This window comes from Balaenoptera physalus (assembly GCF_965194825.1).
Source record: "Balaenoptera physalus genome assembly, chromosome: 19".
In the NCBI taxonomy this organism is placed as follows: domain Eukaryota; kingdom Metazoa; phylum Chordata; class Mammalia; order Artiodactyla; family Balaenopteridae; genus Balaenoptera; species Balaenoptera physalus.
Window position 1 is genome coordinate 51,805,206 of NC_138900.1, and position 20,865 is coordinate 51,826,070.

At 39.4% G+C, this 20,865-nt stretch overlaps 1 pseudogene across 1 annotated transcript in view; it reads right to left on the minus strand.

The window, feature by feature from the left end:
• The window catches only part of LOC309648069 (large ribosomal subunit protein uL30 pseudogene), a 37,865-nt pseudogene continuing 17,000 nt past the window's right edge, over nt 1–20,865 (minus strand). The window contains exon 1 of the transcript in view: nt 1–20,865. This exon is cut by the window's right edge and continues 17,000 nt beyond it. The product of the transcript in view is annotated as a large ribosomal subunit protein uL30 pseudogene (transcript).

Consider the following 20,865-nt stretch of genomic DNA (forward strand, 5'->3'; position numbering starts at 1 on the left):
AGTCTATTGTAGGTTGTAATAACAAAGATGGACATTCAGACAGACATATTCCAAAGTAGGAATTTGATTATATCAATGGCAGACTGTGTCTTTGCCATGGACTGCTATGAACTGATCAAAGAGTGAAGCAGACTGACTGACTGCATGTATAGTACACACCATTTGCAAGCATATGTGGCAGCCAGGTCTGTTTATAAGAACTGACCTAAAAGAGACCAAAGATATATCATTTAGTGGAAAAAAGAAAGTGGTAGTACAGTATTTAGAGCATGATCTCATTTATATAAGAATTAAGTAAGTAAAAATGACACACACACACACACACACACACACACACACACATATGAAAACCATTCTGTGTATATAGACACTGAATTGTTACCTGTGATTTCCTCTGGAAGATGAGACTCTGCAGAGACTCCAGGACTCTCATTTGCTATGACATATGTTTCTTTATTAAAAAATTGATGACAAAAAATAAGAAAAAAATTCTTATTTGTAATTTAAAAAATGAGCCTGCCAGCTTCCTGATTGGGAGTGCACTTAGGGGTTTTGCTTGGGCACTTTTATGATCCTGATTCTCATGATAATACGCATCCACCAGACAAGGAGAGATGGGGTACCGAGGTCCGCTCAGAGCTCATTCCTGGCTCTGTAGGAAGGATCTTGACTCTGCCCCATTAATGGTGACCACAGTGGTTACTTGCTTGGCATGGTAAGCCTTGTTCTAAATGTTGACAAGGAGCTGCTGTATATATTCCCTAGGACTGACATTTCAGACAGTCACAAACCAGACTGACCATATTCACTCCCACCCCTCCAAAAAGTCCTTGTCATTTTTCTGTGTCACTGAAGGATCAAAATGACACAATATGGAATATTTTTTCCTTGGTCTCATGGAAGTCCTGTGCTCAACCAGTTGTCGAGTGCTGGTGGTGGAAATGTTCTTAGCCTTTTTGGGTGGTAGACACATGAGAATCTAATGGAAGCCATGGAAACAATAATTATACCCTGAGTATACCCTCTTGAAACATTGTTTTGTACATAATTCAGGAGCTATTCTGCTCTTTTAGAGACATTCTATTAAGACACTATTTTTATTGGTGTTTAAAATTAGTGAACTGGAGAAAGTATGTTGGCAAGGAATATGTTTGTGTTCCATATGCATATTTAAAAGTGGCTGAAACCTCAGTAGGAAGAAGGCCCTAGGAAGGCTGCTTTCTTCTTCAAGGGTTTAAATAATGAATTGGTGCTCTAGGTTGATGCTTTGGAAAGCTGAGTGGGTTATGGGTTGGCGATCATGGTATTGGCGATGCATACTTGCTGAATGGGGACCCACTTAATCTCAGCATCGAGAACTGCTTGTCTTCTCCTGCTCTGTTTTCATTTTGTGGACATTGGGGACTTCATACATGATTCAGTTTTCCCTTTTTGGCATTGTTGCAAGAAAGTCTTAGAAGCAAATTGGTGGTCTGTTCAGAACAAGTATATAAGACTCAGTGCCATTTTGCATTCATCCATTTCTGGGTCTATTATACCCCTTGTATTTTTCTTTCTTCCCCCTCCTTCCCAATTTCTCACTTAGGTTGCCTTGTGTTATTTTCTGTAGTTGTAAAGCAGGTATGAGTCTTTCTTAAGAATAAACAAGGATGTAAATAAATACAGAGATAAGTAAATAAATGCAATAGTCCTGGAAACAATGGCAGTTTGTCTCCTGTTTGATGAGACTCAGGGGTCAAGTTTCCCTGGTGCTCACCGGTGCATCTAGGGCTATGGTAAGAAACAAAACAGCCCACTGCCCAAAGCTGCTTGGAGTTGGCTCTGATGCAGTTGGGTGCATCTGGACATAGCATGTAAACACACACATAGCATGGAAGGAGGAGGCTATGGAGACTCTATCTGTCTATGAGAGAAGTTTTTGACTTACTTCTGAGGCATGGAGGAGGAGGGGCTTCCGAAGGCACATGGACTTCCAGGATTCAGAAACTCAAGAGAACTCAAGTCTCAGTGTTTCCCTAACGGCCACTTTGGTATGAATAACAACCCCATTTGACTTGTGAAGTGGATATTTTTATAAAGCTGGTATTTCTTCATGTGATGACTTCTTAACCTGATAAGGAGGTGGCCCATATTTGCCTTTTCACACCCTACCTATAAGAACATTTTACAAACCAGTACAATGGAAACACCTTTTAAGTTCTTACTTAAAAAAATTTGTTCAGTCCTAACACACATAGATACTATGGCCACCTCATAATCAGTCATGTACACGAGGAGGTAATTTCAGGGTGTCCTTCCAGGGAAGGCTTCTTTTTCCCCAGTGGTTTGACTTCTTGGCCCCTTTGTATTCCTTAATGAGGGACACAGTTGAAGGCCGAGGCTGCTTTTTTGGTGAGTGACTGTGGGCTGAGATTCTGAGGCGTGGTGATTCTTTGACCATCAGGTACCATCTCACTGCACCTCAGCCTGGAGAACACCAACAGAAATACGTTATGTAATGTCTAAAGTAAACTTTAAAATATTTTGCATTCATATGTATTTTGCTTTTTTTGAAGGCATTGAAAGCACAGTAAAATGATTACCATGTTGTTATGAATAGCATCTTGCTGAAGGAGGTGAATGGCACTTTTTTCGTGTGATTTGTGAAGTTAAGGGCCAAAGAGAGACACAGAACAATTAACCAGCAATGGATCTGGGCTAGAATAAAACTCCCCTATCTGTCACTCATAGCTCTGAGCAACAGCCCCTACTCTAGTGTCAGAAGTCCAGTTTAAGGGCCATTTATTTTAATGGGGAGAATATCAACCTTTAGAGACCAGAGTTCCCCAGCCTGCCGAGTGAATGAATATTCAGTCACTTCAGTGTGTGTTTGATGGTAGTTAGCAACACAAAGCAAGCCCAGGGCCCAAAGAATGTGTAGAGGAATGTTAATTCTAAGAGCGACCATAACTTGATTTTCTTGATTTCCTTGAGTTTGAAGTCTCAGCCACAATATTACATTACCAAGTTATTTGCATTTGAAATATAATACCTGGGGGAGGGGTGACATTTAATTAAATTATAGGCTGCAAGGAACCAGGCTGGTACCACGCTGTGTGGAAGGTGTCCGCTGTACCTTTTGAGCTTTTCCTGAAAGGGAACGGACTGGGAGGAGGAAGCGCTGATGCTCCCCAAGAAGTGTAACACGGCTGAGCACGCGCAGTTGGCTGGTTTGGACTTAAAAATGCAGAGTGGAAAGCGCACATGTGAGAGTTCATGGAATGTGGAGAAGGGCAGGCTCCAGTCTCCACATTTTCTAAATTTCCTAAAGAGATAGAGTGAGAATCCCTGGCCTTATCATAGCCACAGCCCAGCCTAGGTCAGCATCTTCCCCAGTGAGAAAGAAAACTGGTTCTTTTGTCTTCAGAGTCAACATAGCTCAAGATAACTGGGGGACTGTGGTACCCTTGCTCCCACCCTCTTAAGAAGCCATGGTAATGATGAGGAAAGTCCACCAAGGGCCCCACCGCTCAGAGGTCCTTCCTTCTATGCCCTTAAGCCCCCATTCACTGACTGGGTGTGTGTGGGGGGGAGCAACCAAGGTGTGTGCACAGAACTCTAGCCATCTTATCTCCTACAGCATCAGTGCTCAACCGGGGGAGATACTTTTCCCTCCCGGGGGACAATTTGCAATGCCTAGGAGCATTTGTGGTTATTATGACTGGGGAGGTGCTACTGGCATCTACTGGGTAGAGGCCCTGGCTGCTAAATGTGCTGCTAAATAACCTGCAATGCGTGGGACAGCCCCTTACAACGGAGAGTCATTTAGCTGGAAGAGTCAGCTGTGCTGAAGTTGAGAAACCCTATTCTAACAGAAGATGAGATTATGAAAGAGTGGATTCTAGCTACTGAGTCGTCTGTCAAGATAGAAAATAATCTATAAAATGCCCTGACCCAGTGTGTCATTCAGGGTCCAACTAGGAAAGTGAGTACCACTTTGGTATTTAAAAGAAGCAATTTTTTTATGAAGGGTAGTTGATCTACAATGCTGTGTTCATTTTTGCTGTGCAGCAAGGTGATTCACTTCTACATATATATACACACACATTCTTTTTTAATATTATTTCCATTATGGTTTATCACAGGATATCGAATATAGATCCCTGTGCTATACAGTAGGACCTTGTTGTTTATCCCTTCTATATATAATAGTTTGCATCTGCTAATCCCAAACCCCCAATCCTTCCCTCCCCCACTGGTCTTCCCCCTTGGCAACCACGAGTCTGTTCTTTATGTCTGTGCATCTGTTTCTGTTTTGTAGATATGTTTGTTTGTGTCATTTTAGATTCCACATATAAGTGATATATGGTATTTGTCTTTCTCTTTCTGACTTCACTTGGTATGATAATCTCTAGTTTCACCCATGTTGCTGCAAATGGCATTATTTCATTCTTTTTTATGGCTGAGTAATATTCCATTATATACCACATCTTCTTTATCCATTCATCTGTCAATGGACATTTAGGTTTTTTCCATGTCTTGGCTATAGTGAATAGTGCTGCTATGAACATTGGGGTGCATGTGTCTTTTTGAATTAGAGTTTTGTCTGGATATATGCCCAGGAGTGGGATTGCTGGATTATATGGCAACTCTATTTTTAGTTTTTTGAGGAACCTCCATGCTGTTTTCGATAGTGGTTGCACCAACTTACATTCCCACCAACAGTGTAGGAGGGTTCCAAAAGGAAGCAAATTTGATTCAGAGATTCAGTTGCGCAGGTGCTAGAGAGGCTGAGAAAACAGTGAGTCAAGGTAAAGATTAGCAACACCAGGAAGTCGCTACCATTTCTTGGCCAAGGGACAGGGAGATGTGCTGTTTGGGGATTATGGTAGTTAGAACCACGACAGGCCTGTCTGGTGGGAGCTAGAGCCAGAGAGATGAGGAAGCTTCTGGAGGTACAACCTGAGGAAGAGAGGGAGAAATACTCTGATTTTTCTTTCCTTCCATCATGGAATCTCCCACTAGTGCCTCCCATCAGCTGAGCCCTAGCAGGAAGCCAGCTGTCCTGGGAGCCTGGGAAACACAGATGCAAGGAAGAGGGGTGAATGACTTTGAGTGCAAACAGGTCCAAATGGGTCCATACAACAGTAAAGAGCCTGGTGAACTTTCCAGAACGCCAGAACCAACCATGGCATCTTTGAGCAAACATCCCAAGGGTTTTGCATTACAGCTGGTGCTGTTCACAAAACATCATCTTTCCTTCTGCCTTGGAACTTGAGGCTTAAAATAATTTTAAGATGCCCTTGAGAGAGAGAGAGATAACACCCACTTGTTTCTTTTTCATTCAGCAAACTTCAGGTGTTGAATGGCCTCATGACATGATGGAGAGTTTTGTGTCTCTGTGCAGACAGCAAAGTTCATTGGAAATCCACGTCAATGTGCAGAGCACACACTGTTAATTTTACTGGATCTGTGGCAAATTCAATCCTTCATTGTCAGGCTTCAGCTCATTTTGGTGGCAGTGATCTTGCTTCTTGTTTCACTCAGATGTATCGTCTCCATGGGTCCTGCTTCTCTGGAATCAGGCTGAAAGGAGAAGGTTGTTGGGGAGCTAGAGAACCTGCTGTGATGAATTTTATTTTTCCTTACAGTGTGATTTTAAAAAACTAGCCAGAGTAAAGGAAATTAATTTGTTTCCTATTTGAACTGCCCAACAGGTCCCCAAACTCGTGGGGATAAAAGTGATAAATTTTTAAGTGTCTCCTTTAAGAGAGTTCTCTAGATGCTTAATTATTTTTGCCCCACTTTTGATTATCTGCACTAATGGAGATGTGGAGGGCACAAATCAATAAAAATCCCTTGATAATCCACAAAACTCAATGTTGTCATTAGTTTTGACCTCCTCCCCCACCAAGCCTTTTATCAGAGCTACTAAAAAGTGCCTCTGCACCTCCCGGGTTCTCAGTATATTCAACTTGTTGACAGGCTGACTGATAAAATTGTCTGATTTGAGTTATATCTCTTTTTCTCTGCTCCTGCCCACTCTTTGGGGGAGGTGCTAATGAGCAGCCCAAGAACAAAACCACAGGAAAAAGAGACCATAGAAAAGTAACACACAAAATGATTAAATAGCTCCCATATCCGTGAAACTTTATAATGTCAGCTTTGTGGGATTGTTTTTCTCTTTTCCTAAAGTAAATTGAAATAACTCAAATGGGCTAAATATATGTGGCCTGCATGGACCCTTTGAAGTTTTGAATAGCTTTTGTATGGTATTCGTTTTCTGGGGAAAGATTTTTAATTATTAATCTTTTTATAAATTGCATTGATGTTACTCCTCATGCTGGTAAAATGCCCAGGCATTTTCTTAAACAACTTTAAGGCAACTGAGAATTGGGGTGTTTGTCTTAATCCCCTTCGGGATGACTATAAAGAAGAAAGAACTTGAGGACCAGGTTAAATTGTTTTTCTTGTTTTGTTTTGTATTTGTCAAACAAATTTATCCATTATCCAAAATGGACTCATGGATACCACAGAAAAAAAACCAGAACACAGCTGGCTGCATCGCCATCTTCAGGCTCCTGCCCACCCTTCTTTTTATCCCCCATGGTGTAGGGATCTGGCAGAATTGACAATGAATAAAGCATACATTGCCACAAATACCAGATCTCTTAAAACTCCTAACTTACATTATTCTTTAAGATCTGCAGTAACACCACTGTTTGGGTCTAGTACCTACTCAAGATGACCACATGTCTTCCAATTTTGCCAGGATAACACCACTAAATGAATGGAGTGCCTGATAAAATGTGCAAAGGTGAAATGCAGTGACATGTTCTCATAAGGAGGAATGAATTGGCATCTGATTAGATCCCTGCAAGGGAGCCAGCGACCCCTCCCTTTGGGCTTTATTCTCCGTGGAGGAATGAACTTTCCTCTTTCCGAAGGAAAAAAGCAGTGCATTTTCTGGTTTTCCTTTCTGTGTTTCCTTCAGTCATTTTTATTTCAATTTGCCAGATATCATTTGAAAGCAATTTCATAAACATTGAAGTGGCTATGAAGTTCAGTGTTTGTATCTGGCAGGTGGCTTATAAAATTTAAGGAACTTCCTGGTTTTGAAGAATTGGGATGATGTGTCAAGGTTCAATCAGAGTAGCAAACCATCTTGAGTGATTAGAATGAGGGATTTATTATGGGGTTTAGACCTTACACAATTGTGGGGGCTGGTAGATTGGTCCTTGTAGGCTCTTGCCTCAGCATCCAGTGTTGGAACTGAAGTTGCCATTGGTCAGTCTGACCAGCAGTTGGAAAAAAAAAAGCTTGAAATGGACAGGAATGAGAATGAACTAGAAACTCATGAGAATAACTGAATCCATGAGCAGAAACTGGTCAGAGACAGATAGGGATTCCACTTCCAATCGCAAAGAGACTGGATGACTGGAAAGAGAAGTTGGTACCCTTCACCAAGGAACTGTGCAGGCACTTGGCCAAGGACTGAGAAGTTGAAGGAGCAGATCCAGCAGGAGCTGGAGGAACTGTGGGTCCAAGCGCTGCTGCACATCACCTGGGTGAGCTAGTGGATCCCTGACAATGTATATGAGCTGTCATTTTGCCTGGTACCCAACCAGATGCACCAACGTTCAGAGCATTAAAAAAAAGAAAATGCTGGACTTTGTTTCTGCCTTCCAAATATTGCACAAAATGTCATTTGTGGGTGATGCTAACTCACAACTCTACAGGGAAGGGGATGCTGGAAGGCAACCTTAGTTCTTGCTTAGTTAAGGTGACACAGCACAAAGTCACTCAATGACATAACTCAAAAGGGAACGTCTCTGGGCACACAGAAATGTCATGGAGACCTCACACTCGGGAGAAGGCACCTTTCCAGGAACCGTATTTATTGGTAAATAGCAAAGTGTCACTGTTTAGTGACAGCACTTTTCAACTTTCAAAGTTGCATTTTTTTGTTTGAAACTTGTTACATTTAATTTACTAATCCTTGTAAGCCATGATACTTATACATGGAAAATTACTCTCTCTACAAATGCTGAAGTTTCTGATAATCTCAGAGAAACATTTTACTAACTGGAATATATCTTCAGGTTTTTTTCTCACACTGAAGTGCGTATATATTTCAACCAAAATATTTATACAGGTATTATCTTATTGCTTTAATTCAGGGAAACTTTTTGTGATAAAAAATTGGTCAGGTAAAACTCATCAAATTATCTGTCTTTTTGTAATTCTTCTGAATGTTTTGCCAAATTATAGGCTTTCTCAATTTCATTTTACATCACTAAAAACATAAACTTATATGATTTTTAAAGAAGCTCTCTACCAAAATATGCTTTGCACAGTTTGAGATATTCTAAAGCATGTTTATAGAATTTTAAAATAAAATCTTGCACATTATTTGTGCTCTCATCATTTAATATGTTTAAATTTCCTTCATGCTTTTTTGGGAATAAATTTAATGTGTTCTTATGTACAAATTTTGTTTCCAGTAATTGTCACTCACTGAATTCTTCATGCTGTATTTTTTTGGTATTCATTTTTTGACTACTTGATTAAGGTTTTCTAAGTGATTTTGAACAAAATGCAACCAAAATTTAGAGGACTCATTTATTTAAAAAATTAATACCATTGTAGAACAAATAGGTCAGTTTTTTTTCAATTTAAAAGCAGTCACTGTTTATTAACTGACCAGATTACAAAAATAATCATGGCAGATACCTTAGTTCATCCTTCTAATAAGCCTGTTGATCTAGTCTTCCCTGTTGCCAGCATCTCCACCTTCTACAAAATGGGTGGTCTCTCCACGAGGTGGAATGAAGACAATTTGAAGGGCCAGAAGAAGTTGTTTGCTTCTTTGAAACACTTTTCAACAGCATAGATCTGATGAATCAGATCCTACATGCAGATGATGCCATAGTTACCAAGAGATCGAACAATCAACGCATCTGTCAGGGCAATTCGCTTCTAGTTGCTTTTGCCATAACCATGCTTGTAGATCGACTCATTTACTGACTTCAGGTTTGGGTACCCCCTGTAATGTATGGCTCCACAATTCTCAGCATGTTAATTGAAGCCTTGTTGAGCTTCACAAAGGTGCCACTGAAGATCTGACAGAGGCGAAGAAGCTGCAACACCTTACAGACCTTTGGGCTCACACACCATTGATACCTAGGATCCTGGTGACAAATGCCAGTTTGGGTTCCACGGGTACATTGAAGTTTCCAGCTTTTCTTGCCATCCTAGCCATTCGAATCTGAATTCTGTACATCTGCCTGTATCCCTTGTGACAATGCTTAGCTTTTTCATAGATAAGCTTCCTCCTTGCCTTTCGAAGCATCTTTTGGGCAAACTTCTTTCTTAGGTGCTTGATCTTAAGCTCTGCAAAATTCTTTCGCTTTTCCTTAAGGGTGTCTGGCATAGCAGGAACCTTCTTTTTCTTCTCTTCTGCACCCTCCATGGTTCCAGCCAGAAAAGAGGCCAAATAGGTTGATTTTTAAGGTAGTTCTTCAAAATTTCAAATCTAAAACCCAATTGATAAAAAAAAAAAAAAATAATGATGAGCAGCAAAGAAAAAATAAATCATACAGTCATGGTAATATCTTTTTGAAAAGTTAATTTTACTTCAGCTTAGTCAAAAAATCTTTGTACTTTATTTAATGTATTTTGACTGTATAAAATGTAAATTTTAGCATCTATTTCAACTAAAATCTCATATGAGTGAAATTAAAAAAAGAGTCATTTGATCTAAATGAAAAGTCATGGTTGATAGAGTGGTGTGCAATTGAACCTTCTATAGCTTTACATATTAAATTATAATTTTTTTGGTATAGTGTTCTTTGAATAACTACTAACTTTTTAAGTAGAATACAATACTTCTTTAGCAGATTTATGTTTTTTGCTTTTCTTGTAGTCAGTGATATCACTATGATCTCTCCATGGTGGATGGTAAATGTTAACACGTATGTCATGCAAGTTATAAGCTCACATCAGCTTTTTAAGCAGTAGAAATTCAGAATTTAAGTTTTCTTTAAATACGTATTTTTTTGTGGCTTTGAGCTCACTGATGGCTAGAGTTTATTGCAAAATAAAAAAGTATTGTCAAATATTTACATAAATAAATAAATAAATATGTTGTTGTAGGTTCTCACCATACACTGAAGGAGATAACCCAATAGTAAAAGCACCCAGACTACTCTTACAGGATCCATGACAGGACTGCTATAATTTTCTACTTTTCTTGCTGACCTCACCACCTTTGTACATCTTACAGGCATGGGCTATAGCATTTAAGAATCCAGCAAAGGGAGTAGTGACAAATATTTCTCTCACCACCATCATAAACCAGAGGAGTTAGATCTTCCTAAGTGCTTATTTTATCAGCAATTACTCTGCAAGTTGTCCTTGAAAGAGAGGAATGAATTGCCCCTGGAAAGTGTCTAGGAAAGAGATATGGGCTAACAGTGGTCATCTCTCAGACTTAGCCATGTGCTAATGTGAGAATTCTATTACTACACATACATTTCTTCCACAAGTAAACAATACCATGGCAGAAGATGGAAGAACAAAGTGCAGATCTACTAGATCCATCTTGGATTATTTTTTAATGCAGTTGTGACTAATGATACTTCATTAATAAGAGAAAAATCTAAAACAAGTGCTAAAACAAATGGGACACCAGGATAACAGTAGTAACCTGGGATTGTCCTGGGCAAATCAGAATATATGGTCACCCTACTCAGAGGCAAAATGTTTGCTTGTGTGTTTATTTTATTTCTAATTTAAAGGACTTGATGTAGATTTTCTCAACTCTGATCTTCCTTGGTTGGTAAGGAGACCGTTCCAAGGAAACACTAGGCCGCAGTGAAACCATAAGTAAATGTTGAAATTGTGAGTCAGCCTTCCTTGCTGTTTTTAGGAGAGTGGATCCCGTTTGGTCTGATATTATCAAACTTGAGATTATTCTGAATATTCTTAGTCTAGAAAGCTGCACATATTACTTACACTGACCTAATTGGTAGAGATGGTTATTAAATGGAAATAGTTTCATTCAGAGTTAGAATAATTTCTAAAATTACAGTGTTTGCAGCAAATAAAAAACATATCAAATCCTGAAAACCTCAGCTAGGGTTCACATTTTAAACAAATCAACAGGCATTTGAAACAGAAAAATGACTTTATTCTGCTACTTTATTTTACGAATTGTTATCTACTCAACATAGGCCCAGTTCTCTCTAGTGCATCAATCCAAAATGTGTATCTTTAACACTTTAGGCCTCCTATGAAGAATGGCTTTTCTCTTGCAACTTACGCCTAAATGATTCCTTCTTAGAGGAACATAGTTTGGGTTAAAAACTCTTGTTTGGCTTTATTTTGAACATAATGCCCCATTTACATTTTCCTATTGTAGCCTGGTTATTTCAGAAACTTTCCTTGAGGAGTTTGGAGTAGCTTTTCTCCACTCTGAACATCACTGGTTTATGTGTATGAGCTGCTGTAAAGCGCAGTGATTGCCTAAAAACACTATAGTTACTTAAAAAAGATGACTTTGATTGTGTGTTTTTTGTTCCCATCACAATAACACTTTGCAGGTGATTATTAAATTAGAGATTTTCTTTGTTTTTCTAACAAAAAAAAAAACCCTTTTTTATGTCAGCACCAATTATGAGAGGTAATTTTTCACATTTTACAAAAGATTTTTCTGTCCTACCTCCACGCCCCTCCCCCAGATAAAGAAGGGCTTTGACATTCTATGACAGGGAGGGTTTTTTGCATACACAGTGCTTTTGACTTTTCTTTTAAAAAAATCTGTTGACTCTATTGAAATGTGACAGGACAATATTTAACCTGAATAGAGGCATGTTGACTCCTCTTATTAAAACTGACAGTTAAGGACGTTTCTCTCTTTATTCCTTCTGATACACGCAGACAAGTCTTCACTGCTAACTAGTATACAAAATCAAAAACAAAAAAATACAGAGCGAAGAGATGACTACCTTATAAACAATATATGAATGACAATTGCAAGTTTAATCTAGCAAAGAAACCTTTTTTTATCCTTTAAGAAAATTAAAGCCCTTTCAAATTAGCTTGATATATGAAGACAGACTGACATCATTAATTTTCAAATATTCACTCTTCTTTCCTAGCTGCCTTTCCTCTCAAAGATAGGCAATGTTCCGCTAAGCCCTGGACAGGACCACAGCGACACCTATGGAGAGAGTCCAGGGCCTCCATTGAGTCTTGTGTAGAGCTTGCAGCTTTGTGTCTTATTTCTTGGAATTCCTCTGCCTATTTTACTCTCATGGGACAAAAATGGTGCCCATGGAGGTTTGTCCCTGAGCTTCCTACTACCTGATGCTTGGTTTCTCTGTTTCAAAAAAAATACAGCTGGAAATATCAAGCTTTCAAAGTTCTTTCCATTTTGTTGGACCAATAAAGAGACTCATTAGCATGAATGAGGCTTAAGTTCCTTTGAGTTGTGCATCGAGTGGGCCTCTTGGGAAGAGCACAATTGGGAACCGGATGCCAACTTTCAGAGAGAGGCAGAAACCATATGGAATTTGGATGTCTTTGGGTACTTGCCCACTCTCCTTAGCTTCCAGGAGCCAAATCTCTTAAAAGCAACTGTTGGCTTTCTTATGCGTCATGCACTGGATATTTATGTGACATAAGTAAACTGTCCACTGAGACTCACACTTTTTTTTTTGGTAAGAGGGAGGGTATTACACAATTAATGATAGAGTCATTTTTGTTGTAATATAATTTGAGCTGTAGCAAAATCATGAATGGAACTGTGTGATAGTGCCAGCAAATTTACCTCTTAGTCTCATTTCCTTGCTGAGCATTCTCTCCTCTGCATTTATCACCAGAGAAGGGTACTTTCAGTGGTCATCAAGGTTTTCAACATTTTGTTGTGGAGAGTCAGAAAAATAGCAGTTTGTTCCATGGCAGCCTTCTCTGTTAACCATGCAGAAGAATCAGTCTTCTGTGCATTGATACTGATCTGTCTAGTTTAGTCTTGAGAAATTACCCTATTTCTATTTCTCCGGTTATCCTGAAAGGGGCCAGGTGAGACACTTGGTCAAGGCAGCCTGTAGATTATACTGTAGAAGCAATTCTAGGTGTTTTTCTTTCTTGAGTAGAGGGACCCAACAGTACCTATGGTAAAAAAAAAAAAAAAAAAAAAAAAAAAACTACCCTCAGATCTGCAGTCTAAAGGTGTCAAAAACATTTAAAATTTGTGTGTAAATTTCAGTTCCTATCCTTTGTGTTTGTCAAGATTATGCCAAGTCTTTCATGATGTCTTAGTTGGGGTTACCCCACCCCAAACAGAAAATGGTCCCAGGTGTGCTGGAAGGGAGTGGGGGAAGGGAAGGCAGCCCATGAGGGATGTGGTAAAGTAGGTCAGTACTGCGGGCAACTGGAGCTTCATGCTATTGGGGGTCATCAGAGGCTACACAGACCATCCTTGATAATGAGACTGTTGAGGGACAAGAAAGCTCTTTATCTGTAACTTCCATCTCTTGTTATTTGAAGGTCATTACTGGGCATCAGTTTCTTAGCACTTCAGGCCTCTCTTCTGTCCTGAACCCACCACCTTGGCTAGAGAGAGCAGGAAGCTATGTGTATGGGAACTTTCTGCTGATTACCTCTGGGATGGCCTGAGGGGATCCAGGGAAAGCACCAGTAGCTTCTGGTACGCATGGTTTACGTGGTTTAGAGAATTAAGTACAGTTGTAACTCTGTGGGTGTTTGAGTGTATGTGTGTTGGGGGTAGGGAGGATTATTAGTTCTTCTTAGCCTTAAAGTATGTATGTGTGTGTGATGGTGGGTATTACCACTGTGATACTCAAGCAGGGATACAGGGTTCTTGTTACATATAGAGTGAAAACTGTCACGAGCAGGAGGAAGGAGCTACAGATTCCCAAGTTCTCTGCTTGGCTATTTGAGCTCTAACTGAGTGTAAGAGGCAAAAAGAAGAGACACATTAATTAAACAACACGACTACCAATAAATCACAAGAGTTATCATGTATGAGGTTGAATGGTGGGCCACATCAAGTTTTATTTTCTTTTTATTTAAGCTGTCATTAGCTCTAGAATGGTGCTCTCCTTAGAACTTCTTGCTAGTTCCATGCAGCTATTGAGATATGACTAGTGTGACTATACTAGTTTGCTACGGCTGCTATAACAAAATACCACAGACTGGGTGGCTTACACAACAGAAATTTATTTTCTCTCAGTTCTGAAGGCTATAAATCTGAGATCAAGGTGTTGGTAGGGTTGATTTCATTCCAAGGTCTCTCTCCTTGGCTTGCAAATAACTGCCTTTTTGCTGTGTGTCCTCATATGGTCTTTTCTTTGTGCACACGCATCCCTGGTATATCTCTGTGTGTGTTAATTTCCTCTTCTTATAAGGACACCAGTTAGATGGAATTAAGACCCACCCTAAAGACCTCATTTTAACTTAATTACCTCTTTAAAGATCTCATCTCCAAATATAGTCACATTCTCAGATTTTGAGGGTTAGAACTTAAACATATGAACTGGGGGGACATAATTCTGTCCGTAATAGTGACTGGAGAGCTATAATTTCTAACTTTATCTAATTTTAAATAATTTAAATTTGAATAGCTACATGCTGCTAGTGGCTAATATTGGGCAGTACAGCTCTAGAAGGTTTACTTATTAGCTCTTCTACTGTGAATCCAGAAAAGTCTGTAGCAATGGGATTCTTCCTTGACCATCAAGGGGATGGTTCAACTGGAACACCGGACACTGCATTATGTCCTAGGGATTTTCCACATTAGAGATTTCCATGATTCTTTGATAAACAGTGAAATCCAAGGCTGGAAGAGAGAGAAAAGCAGGTCCTAAGGTTGAAGGTCAAAAGTAGAGCTACTAGCCACAGTCAGGGGCTGAAACCTAGAAACTGAATGGGAGCATAAGAAAATCTGGAATAAAGTGTAGAGGGTCCTGGACACTTGCTATGATTCTGATTATAAGTGGTCTCATCTTATTCTTGACTTGCCATGGCCCTTGACAACAGTCTCTAGGTCATATTCATTCTGTTTAGGGTACATACTGGGTTAATGTACGATTCAGTCATCCTTTCAAGAGGATTGTTTCTCTGTGAATCATCTAATCTGATACACCTCTTTTGTCCCGGTAGCCTCTGTGTACTGGGAAGAATTATGTCTTCTCAATGGCAGCCAACAGGAGAGGGTCCTCGGTACGTGTGCTATACTTAGTTCTCCTCTACGGCAAGGGTGGCCTGGGTGGGCTCCTCACATTCAGTGCTTGTGCCTACTGAAGTTCAGTTGGGTCTAGTTGGTCTGCTTTGGCCTCACCATTGCCTCTGGTCCCCTCCATGTATGGTGTCTTCCGGTCTACCAGTTCTCTCACTAATTACTTGTCCACTCCTTTCAAGGCATCTGGTGCTCCTATATTGCCTGATACTCGCACAGGCTCTGAGAACTAGGGTGCTACCTCAAGTCCCATTGTTCTCAGCAGGGAGTGATTATGCCCCTTCGATAGAGGACACTGGCAGTGTCTGTAGATATTTTTGGTTGTCCCACTGGGGAGGCGGGCATGGATTGCCTGGCATCGTAGGTAGTGGCCAAGAATTCTGTTAAACATCCTATAATGCATAGGACAACTTTCACAACAAAGAAGTATTTGGCCTAAATTGCTGAGGTTGAAAAGTTCCTTCTAGTCCATCTTTTTAATTAATTAATAAATTAAAATTTAAAACAATTTTTTATTGGAGTAGAGTTGATTTACAATGTTGTGTTAGTTTCAGGTGTACAGTAAAGTGAATCAGTTATACATACGCATATATCCACTGTTTTTAAGATTCTTTTCCCATATAGGTCATTACAGAGTATTAGTCCATCTTTTTAAATACCTCCTTCCACCATTTCTAAACAATGCTTTGGCAGTAACACTATGTGAAGTTTTCTATCACTCTTCACTCCCAATTTTTCTCTGGAGTTTTGACCCCAAAGGGGAATTCAAGGTACTTACATCTGATCTGTTACTCGCTTTCTCTTTGGCATCTGCGGCACTTACTCTCCTCTGTGGCTAATTGATTTGGGTGCCCCAGGCTTAGCTCCATCAAGGGGTGCTTTTACCTATCCACCCTTCCCCTGAAACAACGAAACACATTTATTTAATGGATGGTGAGAGGAATCCACCTAAGGGGAAAAAATTAAATAGTTTAATATTTTCAAAATATCATCCCCATTATGCTATGGCTAATGGAGCTACTGCAGAGTATTGGTGAGCATATGGTACAAGGGTGTGGCAGGCACTGAGAGGTATGGTGTCTGAGTGGGTGTCCTATTCTATAACCCCAATCACTCATGGTTTGAAGGGGGAGCTCGGTTTTATTCTCAGCACCACTGCCCATGCCTTCTTCTAAGTAGCTTAAATCATGTCCTGACCTTGTTCCTAAGAGCTGCTGGTTTGAGAGAATTAGAGAAGGGAATAAAGGGAGGGGCTTAGGTAGCTCCTCCGTGCTTCTCCATTCCCTTCTCTTACTCTGTGCTCCAAACCCATTCCCTGATCCCCCGGCCTCAACACGCACGTGTACAAGGAGGTAGCAACGCTGAGAAATGGTGCTGATAGGAGGATGATCCTGGCTTCCTTGGGGCTCCCTGTTGCCACCTTGGCCCCTGTCCCACTGAGGACCGCAGTCAGCTTCAAACTTAGCACTTCCTGGGCCACACTGGGTACTTTCCTTTGTGATGCAGGAGAGCTGTTGGCCTGCAAGCCTGAGCACATGTCTCCTTTGCTGCTGCCTCTAGGAAACAGAGCCCTAGTGGCTGGGCTTGGCAAAGCACAGAGCATTTGAAATCAGTCTGGGCCAAAAATGCAGGTCTAGTTTTCTTTTTATATATAAAAGCTTTTTAAAAAAATCTTTAAATTTGTTCTTCAAGAAGAAATAAACCTTTATTAGACCCTGTGTATTGCTGTAAATTTGATTGACCAGATGTTTGTCAGATTTAATACACGCTGTTTAAAAAGTTGCTTTCTACATCTTGACTGAGGTTCTTTCTGGTGAGGAAGGAGCCGGTTTATAGGAAACAATGAAATAATTTTTTACACCTTACAGATGCTCTAATCCCATTACAGACTGAGGTGTTTAAAATTCTTGGTGTTTCTTGCTTTATTTTTATGGTATGAGTGATTGTGAAGGAGAAAGCCAAGGCAAGAAAATATTTAAATAAAGCATCCCCCCAGGGGATGGTGGGGGCAGGGGTGGAGGGAGGAATACAAGAAATGTTTGAGAGTTATTTTTTGTATTTGATTTGCTTTCCGGCCATGGCTACTGGCTACAGCTGAAAGGCCACTGCTAGAATTTTGACCAGTGATGCCAAGCTCTTGGAACACAATCCAAGATGTTGCTATGCAGAAGAACTGGGGCTAGGTTTTCTCCAGTCCAACTAAACAGAATGTGGCTTCCATAATCCCCTAATGTCCTCTCTTGAAAACAGGCCATTAGTGTGTTTCCTAAAAGGGTAGCAGATTCAAATGCAAGATACAAGGACCAGGCAGATATCAAAAGTGGCCAAAGTGAGCCAGGCGGCTCTCTGCAGCAAACTGGGGGACTCCAAGCCCACCAAAGAAACAGTGAGTGCTCAACTACAGCATCTTGTGCTCTGTGGAACCGTGAGCCCAGTAAAGGGATGTTTATGAGAAATTTCCCAATTTTAAGTAAACAAAATTCACCTACAGTGTATACTCTGCCTAAGGACAATAGGTTTGTAAATCTTGTTCTGATAAAATGTGTATAAATAGAAATACACCGTTTAGAAATAATTAGTCCCCACATTTGAATTGTTAGAACTAGTAAAAGTGTTCTTAAGCTTTGGAAGCTGACACAGGAGTTGTCAGCCTTTTATTTTGCTCTGAAAGTATATTAAGCAGACACAGTTACTATTTACTATCACCAGCATGTTTCATAAAAGAAAGGACATTAATCCCCACCCCCACCCCCCAAAAGAGTAGGAAGGAAACCATCTCAGACTTAATAATAGCCTTTCAGATGAATAACTTTATTTCTATGAAAAAAATCATGAAATTATCCATTCTTTTCTAATTTTCTAGTGAACACTTCATCACAGACCAGTGGTGATCTACAGACCATTGCCAAAACTATCCCACCTGTTAATACTACTGTCCCACCTATTCAACTACTTACACCACTAGAGTGTTCTTGGGTTTTATCCAATGACCAATTAGGTCTATAATTATTTAAGTCACATAAAGGAGAAATATGTCTTTTTTATTACAAAATAATACAAAAAGAAGAAAATTACGATCACCCCACTTCTACTTCTGTGAGATGACCACTGTAAAAATTTTGGTGTATACCTTTCTTATATTTTTTCTAATTGTATATTTGTTCGGAATCCTACTGTCTGTGTTGTGTCATAGTCTGTGTTTTCACTTCAGTAATACGTTGTGAACATTTTTCTTTACTCACTAATCAGCAACATTTTTTCATGGCTTAGTAGCATTATGTTTTGTGGCACAATTTAATGTTGATGGTTATACATTCATATTATCTCTCATTTTGAACTTTCCATAGAGCACTCGGAATGAATATCTTTATAGCTGTAGAACCTACCTTCTGAATATCTTATTTTGCTTGTTTTTCTTTTTGTACTTCCCTGGATCTCTAGTAAACTTCTTATACGTAAACACAAGTTCATTTCATCTGTATTCCCAGTCTAAACCATTTGTGAACTGTCCAGGGAATCAACAGTGGAAGATGATTTTGTGGCTAGTTGGGGCTATGTTCCTCATAATGGGTGCTATTAGATAATCAGTGTGAAGCAACATTGAGCCACTTTGGTAAAACGAATGACAAGTTCTGGTCTCATCAGTGGAAGGGAGAACAGTTTAACCATGTCATCTGCCTTCATCGTTTAGCTTTACAACCACATAGGTGTCAGGCAGCCACTTGAGTATCCAGGAGTTCGAAACTGAGACAGTTGGAAATTCAAGAACCATACGATTCAACTCTTCTGCTTAGAAAGAGATGAGAAATGCCAAGCTCTCTTAATATCTGGTTGCATCTTCTCGTATTATTTGAACAGATTTAAAAACATTTTAAAATATACCCTTTCCAGAGAGAGATAGACTGTCCTTGCTTTAGATCCAGTTTGCACAGAAATGTTGCAAATCTTCTTTGTGAGTCATTCTTATCCAGGTTATTGGAGGCAATTTCATTAAATGTGTCATGGTTTATATCACCATTCAGAATCTGCTTACCACTTGGCTCACCTTTACAATTTAGTTTCTCCTTAGAAAAAAATGTACTTTTCTGGAGATTTGGGCATATCTGATTCTCATGTTATTCTATTTCATGGCATACTCTGCCTACTGCACTTTGAACTAACTTCTCTGAATGGGAGATGAGAGAAAAGAACCTGTGCATTTGAAGGAAGTTTAATTTTGCTGCCTACGAATCGGAGCCAAGTGTGAGAGGACTTCTTGGTTCATAAAGTCAAGCTTAATTTTAGGAAAATGGTGTTGGTGTCCCAGATAGCTTGAAACTGAATTATGACAGTTGGAACTTGTTTTATTCACTCTACATTTTTCATAAGTCCAATGAACAGTGCTCCAAGGCACGGTCAACCAACTGAATATGACATCATCGTTCTTGGTTTCTTTGAATCATTATCTCTGAGCAGAATGTGAATGCTACTTGTTTATTGTCTGTTGTTAAATTAGCATGTAAGTTCCATGAGGGCAGGGATCTCATTCATTTATTAACAGCTATAGGCTCAGTATCTATTTGAGCCCTAAGCATATGGGAAGTGTTTACTAGCTATTGAATGAGTAAATAGATGGATGAACCATCAAAATTGGGTAATTCACTAGTGGCATTATTCAAGGCCAGCTAGTAGTAATTTCTCTTGGCCCATGCACATTTTCCAGAATCAAGATATTGTTCTCTTAGAGATTGGGTCTATGGCAGGAGAACCAAAGAGCGTCTCCTTGCATGCATCTTCAGGACCACTGAAAAAATACAGCCCTACTAACACACAGAGATAACCCCTCTTTATATTTCTGTATGTGTAGTCTCCTACAGTTTTTTTCAATGCATAGGTATAGTCTTATAGACATCACAAAATTGTACAAATATAACTAGTGTATTTTCCTATGTCATTAGATGCTACTTTAAAAGCATGATTTTAAATAGCTATATGACATTTTATCATGTGAATGGACCAAATTTTATGTCACCATTATGTCTAACCACCGAAATGGACATTTAGATTATATATTATTTAGATTATATATTATTTTTCTCTCTCTTTTAAATAATATTGTGATTAAAATCTTCATACCTAACTTCTATACATAATATTCCGATGTTTAGGATTAATTCCCAAACACTGAAATTTGTGGTTAAAGAGTAGGAATATTTTTAAAAGTGTAAAAAATATGGCCAGATGGTTACCCAGAGAGGTTGTACCAGGTTACGCCCATGTAACCCATATCTGCAATTCTTTTTCACACTAGCATTTGTCATTAAAAATGAAACAAACAGGGACTTCCCTGGCTGTCCAGTGGTTAAGACTTCGCTTTCCAATGCAGGGGGTGCAGGTTCGATCCCTGGTCGGGGAGCTAAGATCCCACATGCCTTGTGGCCAAAGACCAAAACATAAAACAGAAGCAGTATTGTAACAAATTCAATGAAGACTTACAAAAAAATAAAAATAAATAAAATTTTAAAAAATGAAACGAAACTTTGTCTATGTATTAATAGAAAATATTATCTTACTTTCTACTTCATTGATTGTTAGCATTTCTTGGTCCATTATATTTTTTCTTTGTGAATCTTATTTTAATGTTC